General features: G+C 38.8%; 1 protein-coding gene across 2 annotated transcripts in view; it reads right to left on the reverse strand.

Moving 5' to 3' along the window:
* Positions 1 to 14,146, reverse strand: part of LOC120539026 (taperin-like) — a 93,565-nt gene extending 79,419 nt beyond the window's left edge. The window contains exons 1-2 of one of the 2 annotated variants that reach the window (XM_039768717.1): positions 12,974 to 14,146; positions 12,712 to 12,832 (exon numbers count right to left, since the gene is read on the reverse strand). The gene's annotated coding sequence lies outside the window, so the exon portion shown is untranslated. Of the gene's footprint in view, positions 1 to 12,711 lie in introns of both variants that reach the window. The other variant, XM_039768716.1, reaches the window with a different exon arrangement.
* Positions 14,147 to 18,817: the final 4,671 nt, after the last annotated feature.

The following is an 18,817-nucleotide window of genomic DNA, read 5'->3' on the forward strand; positions in this document are numbered from 1 at the left end:
CTAGAGCAGTAAATCAAATTAATTGAAAGCAAGCAGAAGTAAAAGGATAAAAAAGTGCATTTTCTTTCAGAACATAAAGCACACCTCTTTTTTAACACATGCACACTTCTCTGTGAGAAAAAAGTGAAAGAAGTCATGAACCATACAGTAGGCGGAAAAAGCTATTACAGAATGTAACCAAGCTGGTGGGGCCCAGCCTCTAAAATCCTTCAGGCCCAGAACTGAAGTCATGAACTCGGGCCTGTTTCTGTTCTTCTGCTCTACTGTCTTGAATCCTTCAAAGACTCGATCTTTCTATTCATTGTATGTATCAACTTTTTTTAAATAAAGACAGAGAGTCTGAGCCAGCCTAAGGCAAAACGGCTGGAACATATACCTAAAAGGGACACCAGTCTATCACAGTACACTCAGACCAAACTAATTTAGAGAGGCAGATTAATTTCCTACGTGTATCTTGGAGGTACAATAAAATCTAACAGAATAATGGAAAAAAGCCTACAAGCACATGAAGAAATCATGTTAGCTCCCCAGCAGTCAGACCCCTTCAATGTCTGCACACTTTAATGTGTTGTAGATTAAGTGGATAAATTTGCTGTTTCTGTCTGTCAATCTACAAAATGAAAACATGTTTTAAGAAAGGTTTGAAAATGTATTAAAAATCAAAAACTAAAATTGTACTGTATATTCATATGAAGTATCCATTACCCTCAGTACTTTATAAAAGTCCCTTTGGCAGCAATTAAATCTTTGAATCTTCTTGGTTAAGTCCGTATAAGCTTTGCACACCTAGATTTGGGCAGTATATCCTATTCTTTTTGGAAGATCAAATCAGACTCCATTAAATTGGATTGGAGGAATCCATTAAACTGCCAATTTTAGGTCTCTCCACAGATATTCTAAGGGATTTAATTCTTGGCTTTGGCTGGGCCGCTCAGGAACAGTCAGAGACCTGTCCCAAAGCAACTCAAGCGTTGTCTTGGTTGAATGTTTCAGATCATTATCTTGCTGAAAGAACAACCATTGCCCCAGTCTGAGGTTCTGTCCATTCTGGAGGAGATTTTCTTCAAGAACGTCTCAGTATTTGGCTGCATTCATCGCTCTCTGAAATCTAACCAGTTTCCATGTCCCCAATGCTAGGAAAAAAACCCATGCCAGGTTGTTTCTACCATCATGTTTCACTGTAAGGATAGTATGGGCAGATGATGAGAAATGCCTGGTCTTCTCCAGACAAAGTGCTTGGAGTTCTGCCCAAATAATTCTATTTTTGTCTCATTAGACCAGAGAATCTTCTTCCTCATGCTCTCCTTTGAATACTCTTTGGCAAACTCCAAGCAGGAGTTAGCCACAGTACCACAAACAATTGACTGATGGGAGTTCTACTGATAAGGTTGTCCTTCTAACAGGTTCACCCATCTCAGCAGAGCACTTATGGAGCTCTGTTAGACTGACCACTGGATTCTTCGTCATCTCCCTTTCCAAGGTGCTTCTTGCATGATTACTTAGTTTGGCTGGATCGCCAGCTCTAGGAAGACGCCTGGTAATTTTGGTCTTCTTCCATTTCACAATTATTGAGGCCACTGTGCTCCTGGGAACAATCAAAGCTTCAAAAATGGTTTTATGCACTTGTCTTGATCAATGTCACACCTCAGTTTGATAGTGGAGGTCAACTGAGAATTCCTGGAAATTCATAGCTTGGTTTTTGTACTAATATGAAGTGAGAATTGTGGGACCACATATACACTGGTGTGTGTCATTCTAAATGATGTCCAATCAATTCCATTTCCCACAGGTGGACTCATCAAGTTCTAGACACATCTCAAGGATAATTAAAGCAAATAGGATGGACTTGACCACATTTTGGACTGTCACAGAAATGGGTCTGAATGAGGGGTTTTAGATTTTTAATAAATGTGTATGTGTAAACTTTTCTGAAAACATGCTTCTACTTAAATTGTGGATAATTGAGAGTAGATTGTTGGGCAAAAGTTGGAAATTTGTCCATTTAAAACTAAATCTACAACGCAAGAGTGTGCAGAAAATGAAGGAGCCCAAATACTTTCTGAATCCATTGTAGACTTGCATGACTGAATGCCATCTTCCACCTACTCTTTACTCCATGTTATATAATACCTGCCGCATATGCTGTACATTTGTAATTTTTTAACAGCATTTTCTTAATCAGTAAGTATGCAGTCCTGCTCTTGCCAATTTTATAAAACCTCCATGCACACTACACCGAGACTGACTGAATTATTTGTGCAGAGGTCTTCATTGTTATCTATCAAGTTGCAAGGTAATTAGATGATCAGTGTTGCTGCCTTGCAACTCCTAGAGCCAAGGTTCAAATCCCAAGCTGGTCATTGTCTGAGATTTTATACATTCTCCATTTATTTGCATTGGATCACTAGGTGACTTTAAATTGTTTCTCTTTGAGTGACTGTGACCTAAAACGGACCAGTGCTCCAAGAGGATTGGCTCTGCTTTGATCCTAAAGCTTTTAAGACAGGCCCTTCCCAAAAAGTGGATTACGTGGATTTTATAATCGGTTGACTTTTTGCATGAATCTACCCCAAAATTATTACCAACTCCAATTTTAGCAAATGGACCTTGCTAAACAATTAACATGCACCAACTGTCACAAGGGACATATGAAGCTGCCATTTAGTGCATTGTTAATTGTGGCCAGGAGCAGTCAGAGATCTTTCTTCTGTTATAAAACTTAAAGACTAGTACCATCAACTAACATGTCTACTTCCACTTGTACCTGGAAGCTAATGGACTGAACTGTAAACTGCAATGTTGCAGGTTCTGTTCTCACCACATTCTCTTTTAGTGATGGTTAGAACTGCATTCAAAATCTAAAAAGCGAGTGGTGCACGGAAAGGATGACACATTCTTCTAGCAGCAAGATGCTGAGGTGACAAGACCCACCTAAAATTATTTGTGTATATACCACAAATTTGCAGCCATAATGGGTATTTAACACAGGAAGGAAACAGTATATGACAGTTTTCGTATATTATATTTGTCGTACCGCATCTTTGGCTTATAACAAGGGTCTATGAAATCAGTCCTGGAATGCGGTAGAGTTTTGCTCCGTCCCAGTTTCTTAATAATTTTTTGCTGAAACACTTCTTCTCCCAGCAACATTTTTATGCTTCATTTTATTTGTCTTGTTTGTTCAAGTCCTTCACTTTTAACTGTTCGCTTTTGCTTTAAACAGCTGCATTCACTTTGTTTAATTGCTCCTTTTTAGCAATAAATTGCATCTGGCAAAACAACCAGCAGTTTTCCATTTATACTTGTGTATAGTCATCATGAACTATCCAGTTCAATAAAATATTTGGAGGGAACTGAAGAAAAAAAAAGTGAACGACAAAGAATTTCTGTGCTTCAGGTAACAAATTAATTGGATAATATCCTTGGAGAGAAGAAAAATCTGCAATACTGTATAAGAATTACCTGACATGGAAGAATGAAAACTCTAACAAGCCATAGATTGTTATTAGCAAGGATTAGTTTCTGATTGAGCATTCGGTATGTAACAAACACCTGCAGCCAGTGCAGCTCTTCAGGGGTCCTCCTTTGCAGACCGCTGGCTTACAGGAATAAACAGAACTGGCTGAGTGCCTACAGCAGGGGTGTCCAGCTATGATCCTGGAGGGCTGCATTGGCTGCTGGTTTTCCTTCCTGCCACATCCTTCATTGGTGACCAATTTCTGCTGTTAACTGACTTTTTTTTCCAGTTATTTTAATTGCTTTGTATTTTAAGACTTGATCCTTTATATTGCTTGTTCTTCTTACCTCAAATGGCAACCAAAGAAAAACAATGCAAAAACTGAGCCAACAGATGACCAGTTAAGTTAAAGCCACAAAATCCAACCACTTTCTTAATTTGAATGACTCTTGTTGTTAGTTAAACCGGTTATTTAACTCCACGGCTTGTTGTTGCTTTCATTCTACCATAGCAGATATTCCCAGAACTGTTCATTTTCTTTTTTTCCAAGATTGCCTTCAAACTTTTTTTGAGGATCTGAGCCAATCAACATTAATGAGACCTTCACCCTTCTTTATTTTCAGATATTGTATGATGGACAAGTTAGCCGATCAGATGTTGGCTCATTTTGGATCGCATTATTGTATGGCTGCTAATTAATGAAAAAGAAACAAGGGGCCAGAGTCTTAAATAGCAAGTCAATTAAAATTAAAACAAAAAATGATAATTAGCAGCAAAAACTGGTCACTAATTAGAGAAACGATTAGAATTAAAATCTGCAGCTATGGTAGCCTTCCAGTATTGGAGTTGGATACCCTTGAGTTGCAAGGCCATTCCTTTCTCTTTAAAATACCTGAATTATCTAAATTAATTTGCTGTTTTTGTAGCCCAACAGACAATGCTAAGTAGACTCCGGTGTTTTTTGTGCTTTTTGTAAATCTTTCACCTATTTAATAAGTTGCATTATCTTCACAGCCTATGAAGACTGATGGCGGTTCATTCATGTCGGCTTATCTAAAAATTCGTTCCATGCAGTTTAAGAAAAAAATCTTAACAATTTAAATATTTTAAACAATGGCATAATCCACATAAAAAAACAAAACTTTGCAAACTTTAATATCACAAGGAGGTGTGATGTGCATTGTGTTCAGACTGGCAGCAAGATGGAAAGATCAAATTGAGCAGAATTACAATTGGCATTTGGATGGTATAGATTGTAAGCTACAGGTCCAATCCTGTTTCAGATTTAAACAATAAATAACATTTGAATGTTGCAAGTAAAGCCTTCAACTACCAGATACCTAACTCTGAAACTATGTACTCATCAATGTCAGAGAGGTAACTTCAGTCTCCGCTTTTCTTCCTGAGTGTTCTAGCATTGCTTTTTAATAACTGAGCCAACAATTTGATTCTGCAATGTAATTCTCACATTCTTTTCTTTTGTCCTTGTCCAGTTCTGGCAATCTGTACACCTCGGAGTGGAGTCATTTTTACCAATAATGAAGCCATCATTAGACATTTATGGTATTCAGCCAACATTAGCAAGATCTGACCAGTCTGTGATGCCAAGATGCTGGATGACCATGGACACGTGAAATCTGGGACTAGAGTTTTTGACACTTTAGGAAACTAAGTAGTAGTAATACAAATAACAGACAGCAAGTAAGTATTTTTATTTAATACAGTTTTGTGCAAATTTCTATACACTAATTTCAAACATTGTATAGTTAAACTGCTGCCTCACACCTCCAGGAAAACTGAATTCAACTATCTCGATCATTAACTTTACAGACTTTGCATGTTCTTCCCTTGTCTGTGTAATTGTGTGTGTGTGATTTTTAACCAATTACTCGAGTTTTTTTCTATATATCAAAGATATGCACGCAAAGACAACTGCTTACTCTAAAGTGAGTATGTGGGTGTATATACCAGTATGCCCTACATCTAACTGGCACACCACCCAAGGCTGGTACCTTTGGAGATAGGCTTGAGATTCTGTGACTCTACAAAAGGAGAACATGTACCATAACAGTAGTTAACACTGCCATACACCTCTGGAGTCCTGGCCATGAATGCCTGCCTCATCACTGTCTGTTTGCACATTTCCTCTGTACCTGTGCAGAGTGCCCTAGTTTTCCTTCTACATCCTAAAGACATTCAGGTTTGAATAACAAGCCCAAGGTAATTGTGGGTATAAGTGGACCCCTAATGGACATGTGCAGTGCCAGAGCTCCCGCCATGAACCTTGATGTTGGGGTAGGCACCAGCCTTATGCCACCCTGGACTGTGTAAGTGATTTAGAAAGTGGGGAGATGATAAGCATGAAAAGTGTTTAAGTGCAGCATTCTTAGGTAAAATATTGTGAATAGCACTGTATTATAATCGAGTTAATTCTATAAAACCAAGGGGCTGCTCCATTTTTTATAATAGAATTTCTCTTCATAATAAACAACTATAAAGTCCACTACATGGAAATCAACAAGAGAGATATAGTTGGCCCACTGATACTCATAACAATATGTCAATGTACAAACCTCTGTGCCTTGGTAAAACTGCATTAAATGTAGTTCTTCAAAGGCAAAAAACTAAGTTTTTGCCTAAACGAAGCTTCTTCACTGAAGGCTATGGGCTGAACTTCAGGGTTAACGAAAAGTGCAGAGGAGGATTGTTGCACAAGTTTATGCCAAGTAGACTTAACAGAATAGAATAAGAATAATAGGAATAATAAGAATAAACAGTAGTGTTTTTTTCCACACGTTTTAAATTCAAGTTTTATTCTCCAGACTTTTAATTTTTGTTACTTTTTAGTTATGCAATCTGTATTCCTTTGACTCTAAACAAAAATAATTAAGTCAGAGATTTAATTTCAAGTTTTCAGCAGATTTAAGGCATCTGTAAAAGCAAATTCACTTACTTCTGAAGTGGAATATGTGTGTGTGTGTGTGTTGCAATAAGTGAGACAGGCATCACTCAATCCAAATGAAACCTGGCACAGTCGCTAGCTCTGTAAAGTGCTTGGACCTCACCGATGTTAAATAATCAGTTCTGTGGATTTTGCTTTACAGAGATAAAACCTTTGCACACATGTGTGTCCCAAGTGCAGCACAACTAGGGAATGAGAATGCATTTTTTTGCCAAAAAGATATGATACTATCATTTTTGGACAGACAGATAGCTCTTTATTTGTCCCTAGGGGAAGATCTGGCTTTTTACAGAAGCTCTTTAAATAAATACATAAACAGATAGATGAATGCATACACACATAAAATATTGGCTGAACACATACCAGAATGACTAAAAACAAGGCAACTTTAAAAAGAAAGAAAACATCTGACTTGGCAGTCACAGTAAAGCATTATGCAGGCGTATTGCTGTTGGTGGTATAAAGTAGTGCTTCCTAACACGGTTCTGTTGAACGATTCCTTGGTTGAAAGTACTCAGTGTTAGTTAGTCTGGCAGAGAGAGGATGTGCAGCATTATTCATAATGGCACTTCACCTAATAAATCATTGGTCTGCAATATTTTACTGCAAAAATTATAAGCAATGTTATGCACTGGCACCACAAACAGTGAGGACAGTAGTCAGTATTGTCTTGTCACACAGCTGTGCAAGTGAACAAAGCTTTAGCCCAGTCGCTCTCTGGACTTATGCACCTTTTCTTTAGATTTCCTTATATTAAAAACAAAAATCGGCTTTATGCCATTTAATTGAATGGACCTCTCTCCAGCTCCCTACAAGACAGGATTTCTTCCACAAATTCCAAATGGGATTTTTTACAACCTCAGTGTTGTGTGGCTTTACATCAGTAGAGCACAATCGTTTTAGGGAGTTTTTAAACGTCACTGCCTTTTCTTAGAAAAAGGTTAGGAAGAAAAAAAAATGTTTAAAAGTTCTTCACATTACCTGCGGAAGATGATACTAGAGCTGCAGGTTGTACAATTGCTGCTACAATGCTGTTCATTATATGCAGTAGCACACCAAGAATAGTGTTACTATAATTGACATTAAAATGAGTCCATTCAATGTGGGTGGGCATCAGACTCCAACAAGGATGTGTATTGTCTCCTCGCTTGTTTCTGATTTTCACTGGCAGGGTGACAAGGGCCTGCCAAGCATTATTGACTGTCTTGTTTAGGAATCTAAGTATTGCATCTTTGTCATTTGCCCTCTCAGCTTCATCAGTCTGGCGTCTCTGACATGCACTTGAAACAGTTCAACGCTAAGTCTAATATAGCTGGGATGAAATTTAGCACCTCCAAACTTAAGGTCATGGTCCTCTCCCATAAAAAAAAACAAACTGTCTTGCTCCCAGCAAGCATAAAGTGAAAACTAGTTTAATTTGAGGAGTACAAAGACCCTTGGCTCTTGTTCATGAGTAAATGTAGAGGTGACTATGAGAATGATAAGCAAAAACTATTATTGTGGACATAACAGTCAGTGCTTCTGAAACTGGGCATAATCCTTCTTTTTACAGGTCAATTCTTTATTCCCATTCTCATCTATGGTCATGAAACTAGGAGTAAATAGGACCCAAAGAATGAAATTATAAGGGACCAAAACCAGGCTCCTGCTTAGGGTTGCTGGACTCACTCTAGGTGATGCAGAGCTCAGTATCATAGGAGGCCTTGGAAGAAGAAAATCTGATTCTCCAGATAGACAGTCTCAGTTGAGGTTGGTGTAGGTACAGTGTGTACTTATGGCGTCTCCCAAATGCCTTGCAAGGAAGATATGGATCTAGAACTGTCTAATGGAAAAGACTGGTCAAGGTAATGATATAGAGGTGTCAAAATGGCTTCGAACTTAGAAAAATGCCACACATAGCCACATGAAGAAAAATGCACCATCTACAGTATTTTTAAAGAAACTTAGTATAATAAACTATACAACATTACAGCACTACAGATACAATATTCCTTATTAGTTCCATGCAGAAGCCTTAAACTGTAACAATTTTGAATCCATCCTATGAAAAATTACTCATTACCTTATTTAGTTTGTTATAAATGGGAGACTTTAGCCATGGCATCATTTGAGGCCTCCAAGCCACATGGGAAATTATTTTGTGAATTCTAAGACCTCCCTTTCAAGCTGAGCAACATAACATCAACAGACTGGGATGAAAATAATGCACACTGATAATATCCTTGATATAACTTATGACTGAACCAATAATCTAATGTCAGGATTTTTATCTTGCATTTTGAGCCAATGTGTCAAGTTGAATGCATAGATGCCATCTGACCATTAGGTTGACTGATGACTCTTGTTTCTTGAGTAGGTAATACAGTAGAGCGGGTGATCAACTATCCAGGGGATTCTTATACTCCTGCGCTTGAGACCAATTCCCAAATAATCTGAGCAGAATAATTAGATGTTGAATGTGGAATATACACAAAGAAGCAGAACAGAAGACATCTATCAGATGCACCATAAAGGAAGTCTAATTAACATATTGAATTTAACATCAGTTATCAAGCATCTTCTATACAGATGACTCAGAGAACTCTGAAATAATCTGCACATAACACAGCACTCTCAAATCCACTTACTTCAATGCCAAGGTCATGGAAGTATCTGAGCTTATTCTGGGAGGAAACCAGGCCTGGAAAGAGCACCAGTGAATTTCAGAGCATCCTAAAGCACACACCCAAACTCATATGTGGACAATTTATTCACCGATCAACTAACAGTACACTCCTTAAGTGATGTGGGAGAAACACTCAAGTGTCAATGAGGAAAACCTATGTAGACATGGGAAGAAAATATAAACTCCACACAGAGAACAACCAGACATGGAAGTCAAGGCCAGGACATTGCACGAATAAGGCAGAAGCAACTACTTGGACATGACAAATCATTGAGTTAATTCTCAAAATCAATATTCAATTACACAAAGGAATAGAGGTTCACAGCTAAACAAATCATCTCTTCTATAAGAGATGTCTGCAATCATTTAGTTAAAATCTTTTTTAATATAAATAGCTCAGCTCTTCTTGTCTTATATTTGAAAGTTCTTTGTTCATTTTCTGCATCCCAGCCCATGCAAAGATTCCAGTATATATTGGCACCAAGTTCAGTCAATATTGGTGGATTGCATATCTTGTAGTAGTCACATCTTTAAGAACATCAGCTTAAGGTCATGGCCTTTAAGAAGCATCTTACAACATGAAGAGCTACCCAGAAATCATGTGCTGATAAACTACACTAGTGCCAAAGAAGAAGCTAAATTAGCGATGGAACGCTAAACGTTATGGGCAAGCAGCACGCAAGCAAAGGTAAGTAAAGCTGGGATCGATTCAGACATAGGCTTAGCTAGTGAGAGACGTGTATTATCGCTATTAGGTGCAACCATCAGCTGCTAGTCAGGAAGGTGCCCAGTTGGAAATCCAGCTCACACACAGCAGGCGGTCTATTTTGAGCCAAGACTTGATCTAGCTGGAATATAACCATCTGAGCCAAAAATTGCCTGACACGTTTACACAAAACTTTCCACATAAAACAAACAATTGGATTAGGTGTGGGACTTGGAAAGGGTTGTTTAATTTCCCAAAATGCTCAACAAGGTGAGGGACAAAATAAAGTGATGCTTTTTGCCAACAACCAAACCAAGTGTAAAAATAAGAAGAGCAAATCAAATCTGGTAAAAAGAAGAACACAAATGGTAAAAAGAAGAACACAAAGCATGATATGAAAGACATGTGTTCCTGCTATGCGTCTTCCCTTTTCTTTCGTAAAATGCATACTCACGTATTGCTTTCAGGCGGCATGACCAAGCTACCAATTGAACCCGGTCTCTCAGTTAACTGGGGCCACATGCTGGCCTGATTTTTCTACCACAACAATGCAAATAGTGAAGAAAACATCCATTCATTTATAAATCTGCTTAATTCAGTTCAGGGCCACAGAGGACCAGAGATGTTTCTAACAGGACTGGAAACAACATGTAGACAAACACAGGATGGACCGCCAGATGACAGCATATTTGTTCACTTTTAAAGCATAAATCATATGAAATGTCATAACAAACATAACTGTTGGGATTGTCATTTTTAGTACAAGCCATGTTTGGTTTGACAATACTTCTTTTTGATGAGGACATCATATAAATTAAGGATTAAATTACACTGTTTTATAATTTATGAATAACCAGTTTACAGGTAACCTAAAATAAAATAGCTTTCTGATGCCTGTTTAATTCAATTCAGGGTCACTGGAGACTGGACCTATGCCAGCAGCATTGGGTGCCAGGCAGGATTCAGACATGCACAGGACTTCTACAGCAAACCTGCACCATGAAAATAAAAGATGTGGGCACAGAAAGGTGCTATACTTAGGACTGCTTCCTGTTTATTCTTTGTGTCTGGACTGTCCATATTACCCTAAAGACTGAACATACTGGCACTGAAAATTGCAACTGATTGATTCAAATGTTTTTATATATTTTGGATCCCATCAGTACAAGGCTAATGTGGTCCATAAAGACAGATCATGTAGGCACTGAGTAATGGTCTACAAAGACTGGTAACTGTTTACATTTCATTTGAAACGACTAACATTAATTTATGCAATGACGACTAATCCATTACAGAGAAAAAACAAATATAAAAATGGCTTTTACGTCATTGTTCATTTTAAGTTGGACCAATCTCTGAGATGCATATGGCACAGAAACAGATAATTAAGACAGTTGAAGGTGCCCCCTGTTTAAAAAAAAAAAAAAAGGTAATGGAAGGTGTCTGAATTTTTTTTTGTTTTTAATTTTATTTTTTTTCCTTATTGTTCCAGTTGGTCCACTGCTAATCTATGTCATAGTGGTGAATTTGGACAACATTGAAATATGCTATAGAAGACCTGGTAAGTCTACTAATGAAAAATAAATGTATACTTTTAATATACTGCTCTATTGCTAGGATCAGCCTATGTGTAATGTGCATCATATACATGAATTGGTCAGATAATGCAAGGTACCAAGTAGAATTTTGTACTTTCTACTTTTCTTTTTAAGCTGGCACTAAATCTTTCTGCTTCTTAAAAAAAATAAAGTTATTTATATTTTACTTCACAACAGACAAACTATACCTGACATATGCAAGAAAAGTGTGATAAATACGACATTTGTGTGTAGATGAAGTCTGAAATTTGGTTCTAATGAATCTAATGCATACCTGAAAACAAATCCAGTGGGCACTGAATTGTGTCATTAAAAAAGAATAAAATACATGGATGTGTTTGTAATAGATAGATATGTGAGCAAGATAGACATCATTGACACACGCATACATACACACACGTATTCATATACGAATATACATACATACACATATATATAATTTATACAGGCTAGCCAATCAATGAATAATGGGGGCACAGTGATACAGTGGCTAGGGCTGCTACCCGACAGTTCCAGGACACTCAGCTTGAATGCCTGCCTGGTCTCCATAACAGTTTCTTTCCCACATCCCAATGATTCATAAATGATCTCAGGTTGAAGGTTTGTATATTTGCCCGCCATACAGGAGTGCCGTGTCCTGAGCCGACTCCTGCCTTGCACCCCATAATGCTCTGATCGCCCCCATACCTAAACAGGATGTGTGTGTTGATTCAGATTATGCTGTCTTTATCCACTAGCTGACTACAACTAAAAGATACGATTAGTTCAGCTCCAGGTTGCACTTCATAACATTAATCTAATTCCGCCAATTCCTGAAGGTTTTATTGAAACAATAAAAATGTTTTTTAACCTGTGTGGTGTTGTACCCGTTTTCTAATTGGTACTGTTCTTATCTGCCAGTCTCATTCAATGCCATGTGCAGTCTTCGCACGTTCAGTGTCTTTGACGTTTACATACATCTGCACGCCTAATACACACACGCGCTCGCCCGTACTCATTTCAACAACATGGACATCTTGGCACGAACGTACCCTCTTGAAATAACGTTAGATTGAAGGATAAACAAAGTAGAAGTACACCGAAGTGACACACTGCCAGGGAACAAACGGATCTAAAAACTCAAAAGCGGTTGGCACTTGATAATCCCGCTGTGCGGCAAAGCTCCGCTTTACTCAGAAGAGCAACTAAACTGAGAAAAGGCAACATGCAGCATTTATACGTTAACTAAAATGCAACTTAATTCATTTTGTGGTCAATGGTGCACCCCACTACTGGTGACAAAACAGTCCAGCACTGACACATACATGTACACATAGGACTTACCGGGCGGAGCGGGCAATTGTCAGCATGTAGCTGAGCTGGGCACAGTATCCACCGAGATGGTTGTCTGCTGGAGGTCGTGCGCCTTAATGTCTGATCCCTACCCAGGAAAAACGCACTGTTTCTTTTAAAAAAAATAGAGAAAAGAAGCGAGTCTATTAGAGTCAACGCTATAGCATCACTCTCCGACCATTTTAGCTAAGCTCTTTCCGATCCTCCGTTTGCTCCAGACATAGAGGGGGGCTGCGCTTACGACACCACTCACCCCAGCATCAGCACTGAGGCACAACCACTGATCCACATCCTCGGGTTCCGCTGATCCCGCAGCAAGAGACAGCCCCTTCAACACACACAGATCCCAGTTGTTGTTCTTGTGGACAAACACGTTGCGTTTTTAAAGTTTAAAAGTAAGAAGCGATTTCTTTTTTCGATGGAAACGACCAGCGCTGCAGTTATTAAACTGGTTATCAAAGAGCAATTCGAGTCCAAAGAAGCGGCGAGCGTCTTGACCGGGGTCCCATCATCTCTTTATCACGGATGAAGCTGATCTTTTGACTTAGAAATGCACTCGATCCAAGTAAAATGAAGGAGTTCACGACAAGCGGTCTTCTTACCAGCAAAGGCCGGGATCCTGAAATATTCTTGACGTTGCAAACAGTCCCCTTGAAAAGGGTTTTTCCCTTATATTACCTAAAAATACTCTTCGCATGACTTGTCACTAATCAATGGAAAGCCAAGTAAAAATGAACATTTTGAAAAGAGTTCAGATCTAAACTCACTGGAAGTTGAAAGGAATAAAGCACGATGTCATACTCAGCTGCTGCTCCAGACTTGATTTGGCAGAGAGAGAGAGGGGGGGAGAGAGAAGCTTCAGCGAGCGCAACAAAAGAGGAGGAGAGAGAGAGAAAAGGAGGGGGCGATCAAAGACAATTTTTCCCAGAAGAAGAAAAAAGACTCGTTGCTAAAAATATTTATGGGATAAAACATACCGAACGATAGTTTTAAAAGGAGTGCAATCGGTTTTTTTTTGTTTGCGCTCGCAAGTTTTGACTTTGTTGTTTCTACGGGGTCGATTTGCGCTGAGGAACCGTTTTGAAATGATGTTAATGAGAAAGCACCCGGAAAAGGGAAGATTACATTAAAAGTGATTCATCCCAAGTATCCTTTTCGAATGGATCTCAGAACGTGGTTATTAGTGTGTGGGGGATGGGGCGCATCGAACGTCAAGTCGAGTATCCAAATCAAAAAATATCGTCAAGCCAAGCGCCGATCACGTGGTCCAGACAAGCCCGTCTGGGGTCTCATTATATGTATTCACGACCGAAAGTATTAGATTTTACGTATGGTTCTGTACAAACGGGAAAAAAGTGCACAAGTCCGAAATATTCTAACATGCTGACGATTTCTGTTTGGTTAAAGAAAAAAGTTTCATAATGGAATATCCCACAGAAACCCACGCCCTTTCCGTTTTGAGCAACACTTGAAAATGAAATGTCAAAGTGCAAATAAAAATGGTACATAGAATCATTCTCGGATAGTGCAAGGCTGAAACTTTGAAAAGTTTTGGAGCTTTGGAAAAACGAACAAAAACGCGAGGTGGCGTTTGAGGACAAATAATTCCAGACTAGATTGTTATAGTAATTATGTGACAGTCTTACTCGCTTTAAAATGTTGTGAATGATTCCATCTGTCATATTTTGTTTTCATTCCTCGATGGATATAAATTACAAATTTAACGTTGATTGGGTAAATCTAGCCATACTTAACCGTGTTGCAAGCGCAAGACAAGAGTCGGGCTGCCAACCCATCTCATTGTACAGTTACACCCACACACCGCACCCCTATTGGCCGGTTTAAGATCAATAAGCTATAAACAGTGCTCCACTGCTTTGCTAGCGTATCAAATGAGCTTTTCATTTCCAGGAGCACTGTTACAACGGCAAACATTTCGTAGCACCAAGTGTATACGACAGCATATAAATCGAGCAATGCTTAATTTCATACAGCGCCTGCAGCAACCCGCTTACCAAATACCACCACAAGATGGTCATTGGATCGAGAAGAAGGCGTTGTCCGCAATTTAGGCCCACCACTCCCTTACGCTGCGATTTCAAGCAGCTGCACTCTGTTATTCACACTTCTCTGAACGGCTTAAGCAGCTGTCATCTGCCTGAGGTGACCCAACTACGTTCGCAAGAGGAACCCCGCCCTTTCCTTCTGTGTCTTCAAGCACAGATCAGCTCCTTTATTATTGTTAGTTTATTTATTATGACAAAGTAATGTGTTTATTTCCTAGTTCTCCCCCACTGACGATCGACATGTTTGCACAAAAACTGTTTCGCTTGAAACGACCTACAGAGGTGTAATGTACCAGAGATGAATTAAAACAAAGTTTTTTTTACTGCTTTTTATAATACGGAACTTGTAACGGTAATGCACCCAATTCAAAACGACACGTGTGGGAGTCGGGAGCCGGGAAAATGTGCGTGCGCACCCAAAGCCCGAAACCGCTGGCTCAGGGACGTGAAGCGTTTGGCCAAATGGCTGAGCTAGAGCAACATCACATTAGGCGTGTACGGCACACATAGCTAGAGCTGGAGGCAGAATAGGCATTTTTAAGCTAAGAAGTGCAAGAAAAAAGTACGAAAACCCATAATTTAACTTACAATGCCTGGTTCAGGAGCGAAGGAAAACTGTGCTCGACCCGAAGATCAGAGCGACGCCACATCAAACGCTTGCAACGCTGGAATTTTTCTAAAGTGAAAGGCCTAACATTTTCTACACTACTGTTGCTTAGCAGTTACTAAGAAAAAAAAAGTTTAACCCAAGCTGTCGCAATTAAATTGTTATCACAGGCAGAATCATAAAGGGAAATTTAGCAGGAAACATTCAGCAGCCTTCAAAATTAACGTCATAAAAAAAGAAAAGTTGACTAGTCCAGCCAGAGCAGAACGGAATTGGCCAGGGAAAATCCGACCCTTGCCGCTTTTAAATGCAGCAGTAATATCACATTCTGAATGTGTTTTCTGTTTAAAGATGAATAAGAGTCTGAACCAGTCCATACACAATCAGACTGGTGTCCAAAACCTACCCTGGACAGGGGTACCCTGTCTATCACCGGGCACAGTCACACGCAGAAGGGAGCTGTGCAGAAAAGTTCTACCTAACTGCACTCATGACTAGGCCTATATAGCACTTGTATGGTTGATGTACTACTTCACTTTGCATTTGTCTTCATATGTTTTAGTTAAAGTAAACTAAAATTAATTGACAAATGAGCAGCCCTGGCTTGATGTTTAGCACTGTCACCTCACAGTTTCATGGATCTGGGGTCAAAAGATGACCCGCTGAATTACTCTGTATGTCTTACATATTTTTGGTGTATCCTCCCATAAGGCAAAGCCAAGCCAATTAGGCATGTTGGTGACTGTAAATGGACTGTGTACAACCTACTTACTGACTCTGTATACTTAGTAAATCTGAGCACAAGTGTGAGAGGACGAGTAAAACCTATAAAGAAAAGCTGCATAAAAGCCACTAAAGTGATAATATTATATGGCATAAGGTTACTGTTATACACAATAAGGTTACTATTAAGTTTAGGTCAGGTAGGTACAGGATGTGCTGTATGAAAATCACAAAATACCATAGACCGCGAAATGGGGGGGTTGAGAAAAATGGGCCTAATATATTTAAGCCTAATATTAGCGACAAGCCAGCAATTCAAGCAAAATTAAATTTGTTTCACTTCTCAAAAACAATCACAAAATTATGGCAGTTAAAATCATACCATTGAGCCAGGGGAGGCTGGTGTTTCATATATGCTGTATATTTAAACTTTTTTTTCCCTCCTTGTATTTTCATAGTTCTGCAGAAGAGAGGATTGCATTTCCCATAAGGCAGCAGGAATGCACTGTGGCTGACAGGACTCAGGTTGATCAGCCTGATGCACACAAAGTTTGGGATGACCCAAGCTAGTTTTTCTCTTTTTTGCTCAACTGCATTGTACAACAGTTTCATTGCCTCGCTAGGTTTCAGCATTTGTCTAACACTGTCCCTCCATTTATTTTTATCCATATAACCTTTTCTGAAAAAACAGAAAAGTCCAAAAAGTATGAAAACAACATTGCTAACCCCTTAAGGAGCAATGTTTCTTTTCCCCCAAATGACATTTATAATAAACTGTAGAAGAAAAAAGTAACTCTTTAAATTGATTGCAGAATAGCGTGGAAAACAAATTTTAACGTGAATTTTGTAAAACTATCTGCAAAGTCAAACTTGTTTTGCTCCTTTTTTTATTTGTAGTGTTGCATCAAGTGCCCATGGTTTCTCACTCTTTACATCCCTCTTTTAGGTTGCTTAGGAGGATCGCTTGCAAGTTGTAATGTTTTTGAGACTTTGGCAGACTTTTGCTTTTCTAGACTCTTCTGTAGCTGGCACTGAAGCTGATCATTTGCACTGTGGAATGGCAGCTTCTTCTGTTGGTGAATCATGCCCAGGCTGATGCACCTTGTCAGTGCCATTACAATATTTTATAAAGTTGTATTTTACATAACCTATTAAGTGAGATTCCTGGACCGGACAAGGACAGTGGTGGAGTCATGCTTGTTGGTTTTGCAAGCAAATAGAAATGTCATTGTACTGTGTAAATTAGATCATACATTTGAAATTAAGTTATTGCATTATATTACATTATATTTTTTATCAAAGCAATGTCTTACATTTTTCAAAAAGCCATTGCCATAGTACACTTGCATATTGGATATTACAAGTTTGCAATACTAATCAGTGAGCCCCATACTTTGTGTGTGTGCGGGTGTGTGTGCATGTATGTGTGGTGAGTATATACGCAATCTTCTTATATAATACGCTACCGAGGCTGTCCGTTTGTCTGTCCAGGATTTTAAATCACCTGTAGCTCGCAAACTGTTTGACCTATTGACCTGAAATTTGGTACACATGTACTACGTGAAGTCTGCTATCTGCTTTCGGAGTGATGATTGACCTCCAAGGTTATTCCTCTTTTTATTTTACTTTATTGTACAGTAGAATCAACTCTCAGCAGTGGCCAGCAGGGCGGCCGTGCAATGCATGTGTACGGGCACCTTTCTTATCCTCGCCCTCACTTCCCCTACCTCTTCATATCTTAAATCATTCTTGAGGCAGATTGAAGACTTAAGTGCCAGCTTAAGTGAAAAATTAAAGAAAACATACTAAGTAATTACAACACAAACACTAACTTAATCAGTTTTAATGTGAAAACATGGCGATGAAAGAAGAGCAGAAGAGCTGCTCAGGAAGCAGCAAGCACATCAACCTCTGAGCAAACAGATGCTAAACGTACAGAGAAAGAGGATGAAAAATAGGAATGCTCAAGTCAAGTGTATTCGTGCCATTACTGGTATTTGAATATTTATGATTGACTGCTATGATTGACCTTATGACTTGTGGTTAGAAACTATAACTAAATCTAATGGTATGAAAACCAATGTTCCTATACTGTTTGCCAGATGGCAAGAGTGACAAAAGTGGTTGTGCAGTATGGCTAAGGTCTTTAATTAACTTTTTTGCCTTTCTAATACAGTGAGTGTTGTATACTGTAAGTCATGAACGGAAAAGCAGCTCATTGCTGGTGATATTCTCTGTCCTCACTTCCATCTGTAGTGCTTTATGTTCTGTAGTTGGCTGGGAGGTACACCAGAATATAAATTAGCCAGTGCGCGTGGACTCCACTCTGCACCTATAGAAGAGATGGAGAAATCTGAGCTGAACTAAAATTTCTGAAGACGTACAGGCAATAATGAGCCTTTTGAATTTGGTTTGAAAAGCAGATGGATGGATGGATGGACTGATATATTTTTAAGGGTGTGTGGGAGTTGCTATATAAGTTTAATTAAATTGAAATAAACATCAACACAAGAAATGGAAATTTTAACACATCTGTTAGTGCAATTTAGACTGTATAATAAATTGAAGTGGATAGCCTGGAATTTTTTGTTGGAGCAATTAACTACAAGCAAACGAGATTACATTAGATAAACTTTATTAATCCCATAGGGAAATTCAGATGCATACAGTAGGTGAAACATAAAAAATAAGGATACAGACT

This window comes from Polypterus senegalus, chromosome 11 (genome assembly GCF_016835505.1).
Source record: "Polypterus senegalus isolate Bchr_013 chromosome 11, ASM1683550v1, whole genome shotgun sequence".
NCBI lineage: Eukaryota > Metazoa > Chordata > Cladistia > Polypteriformes > Polypteridae > Polypterus > Polypterus senegalus.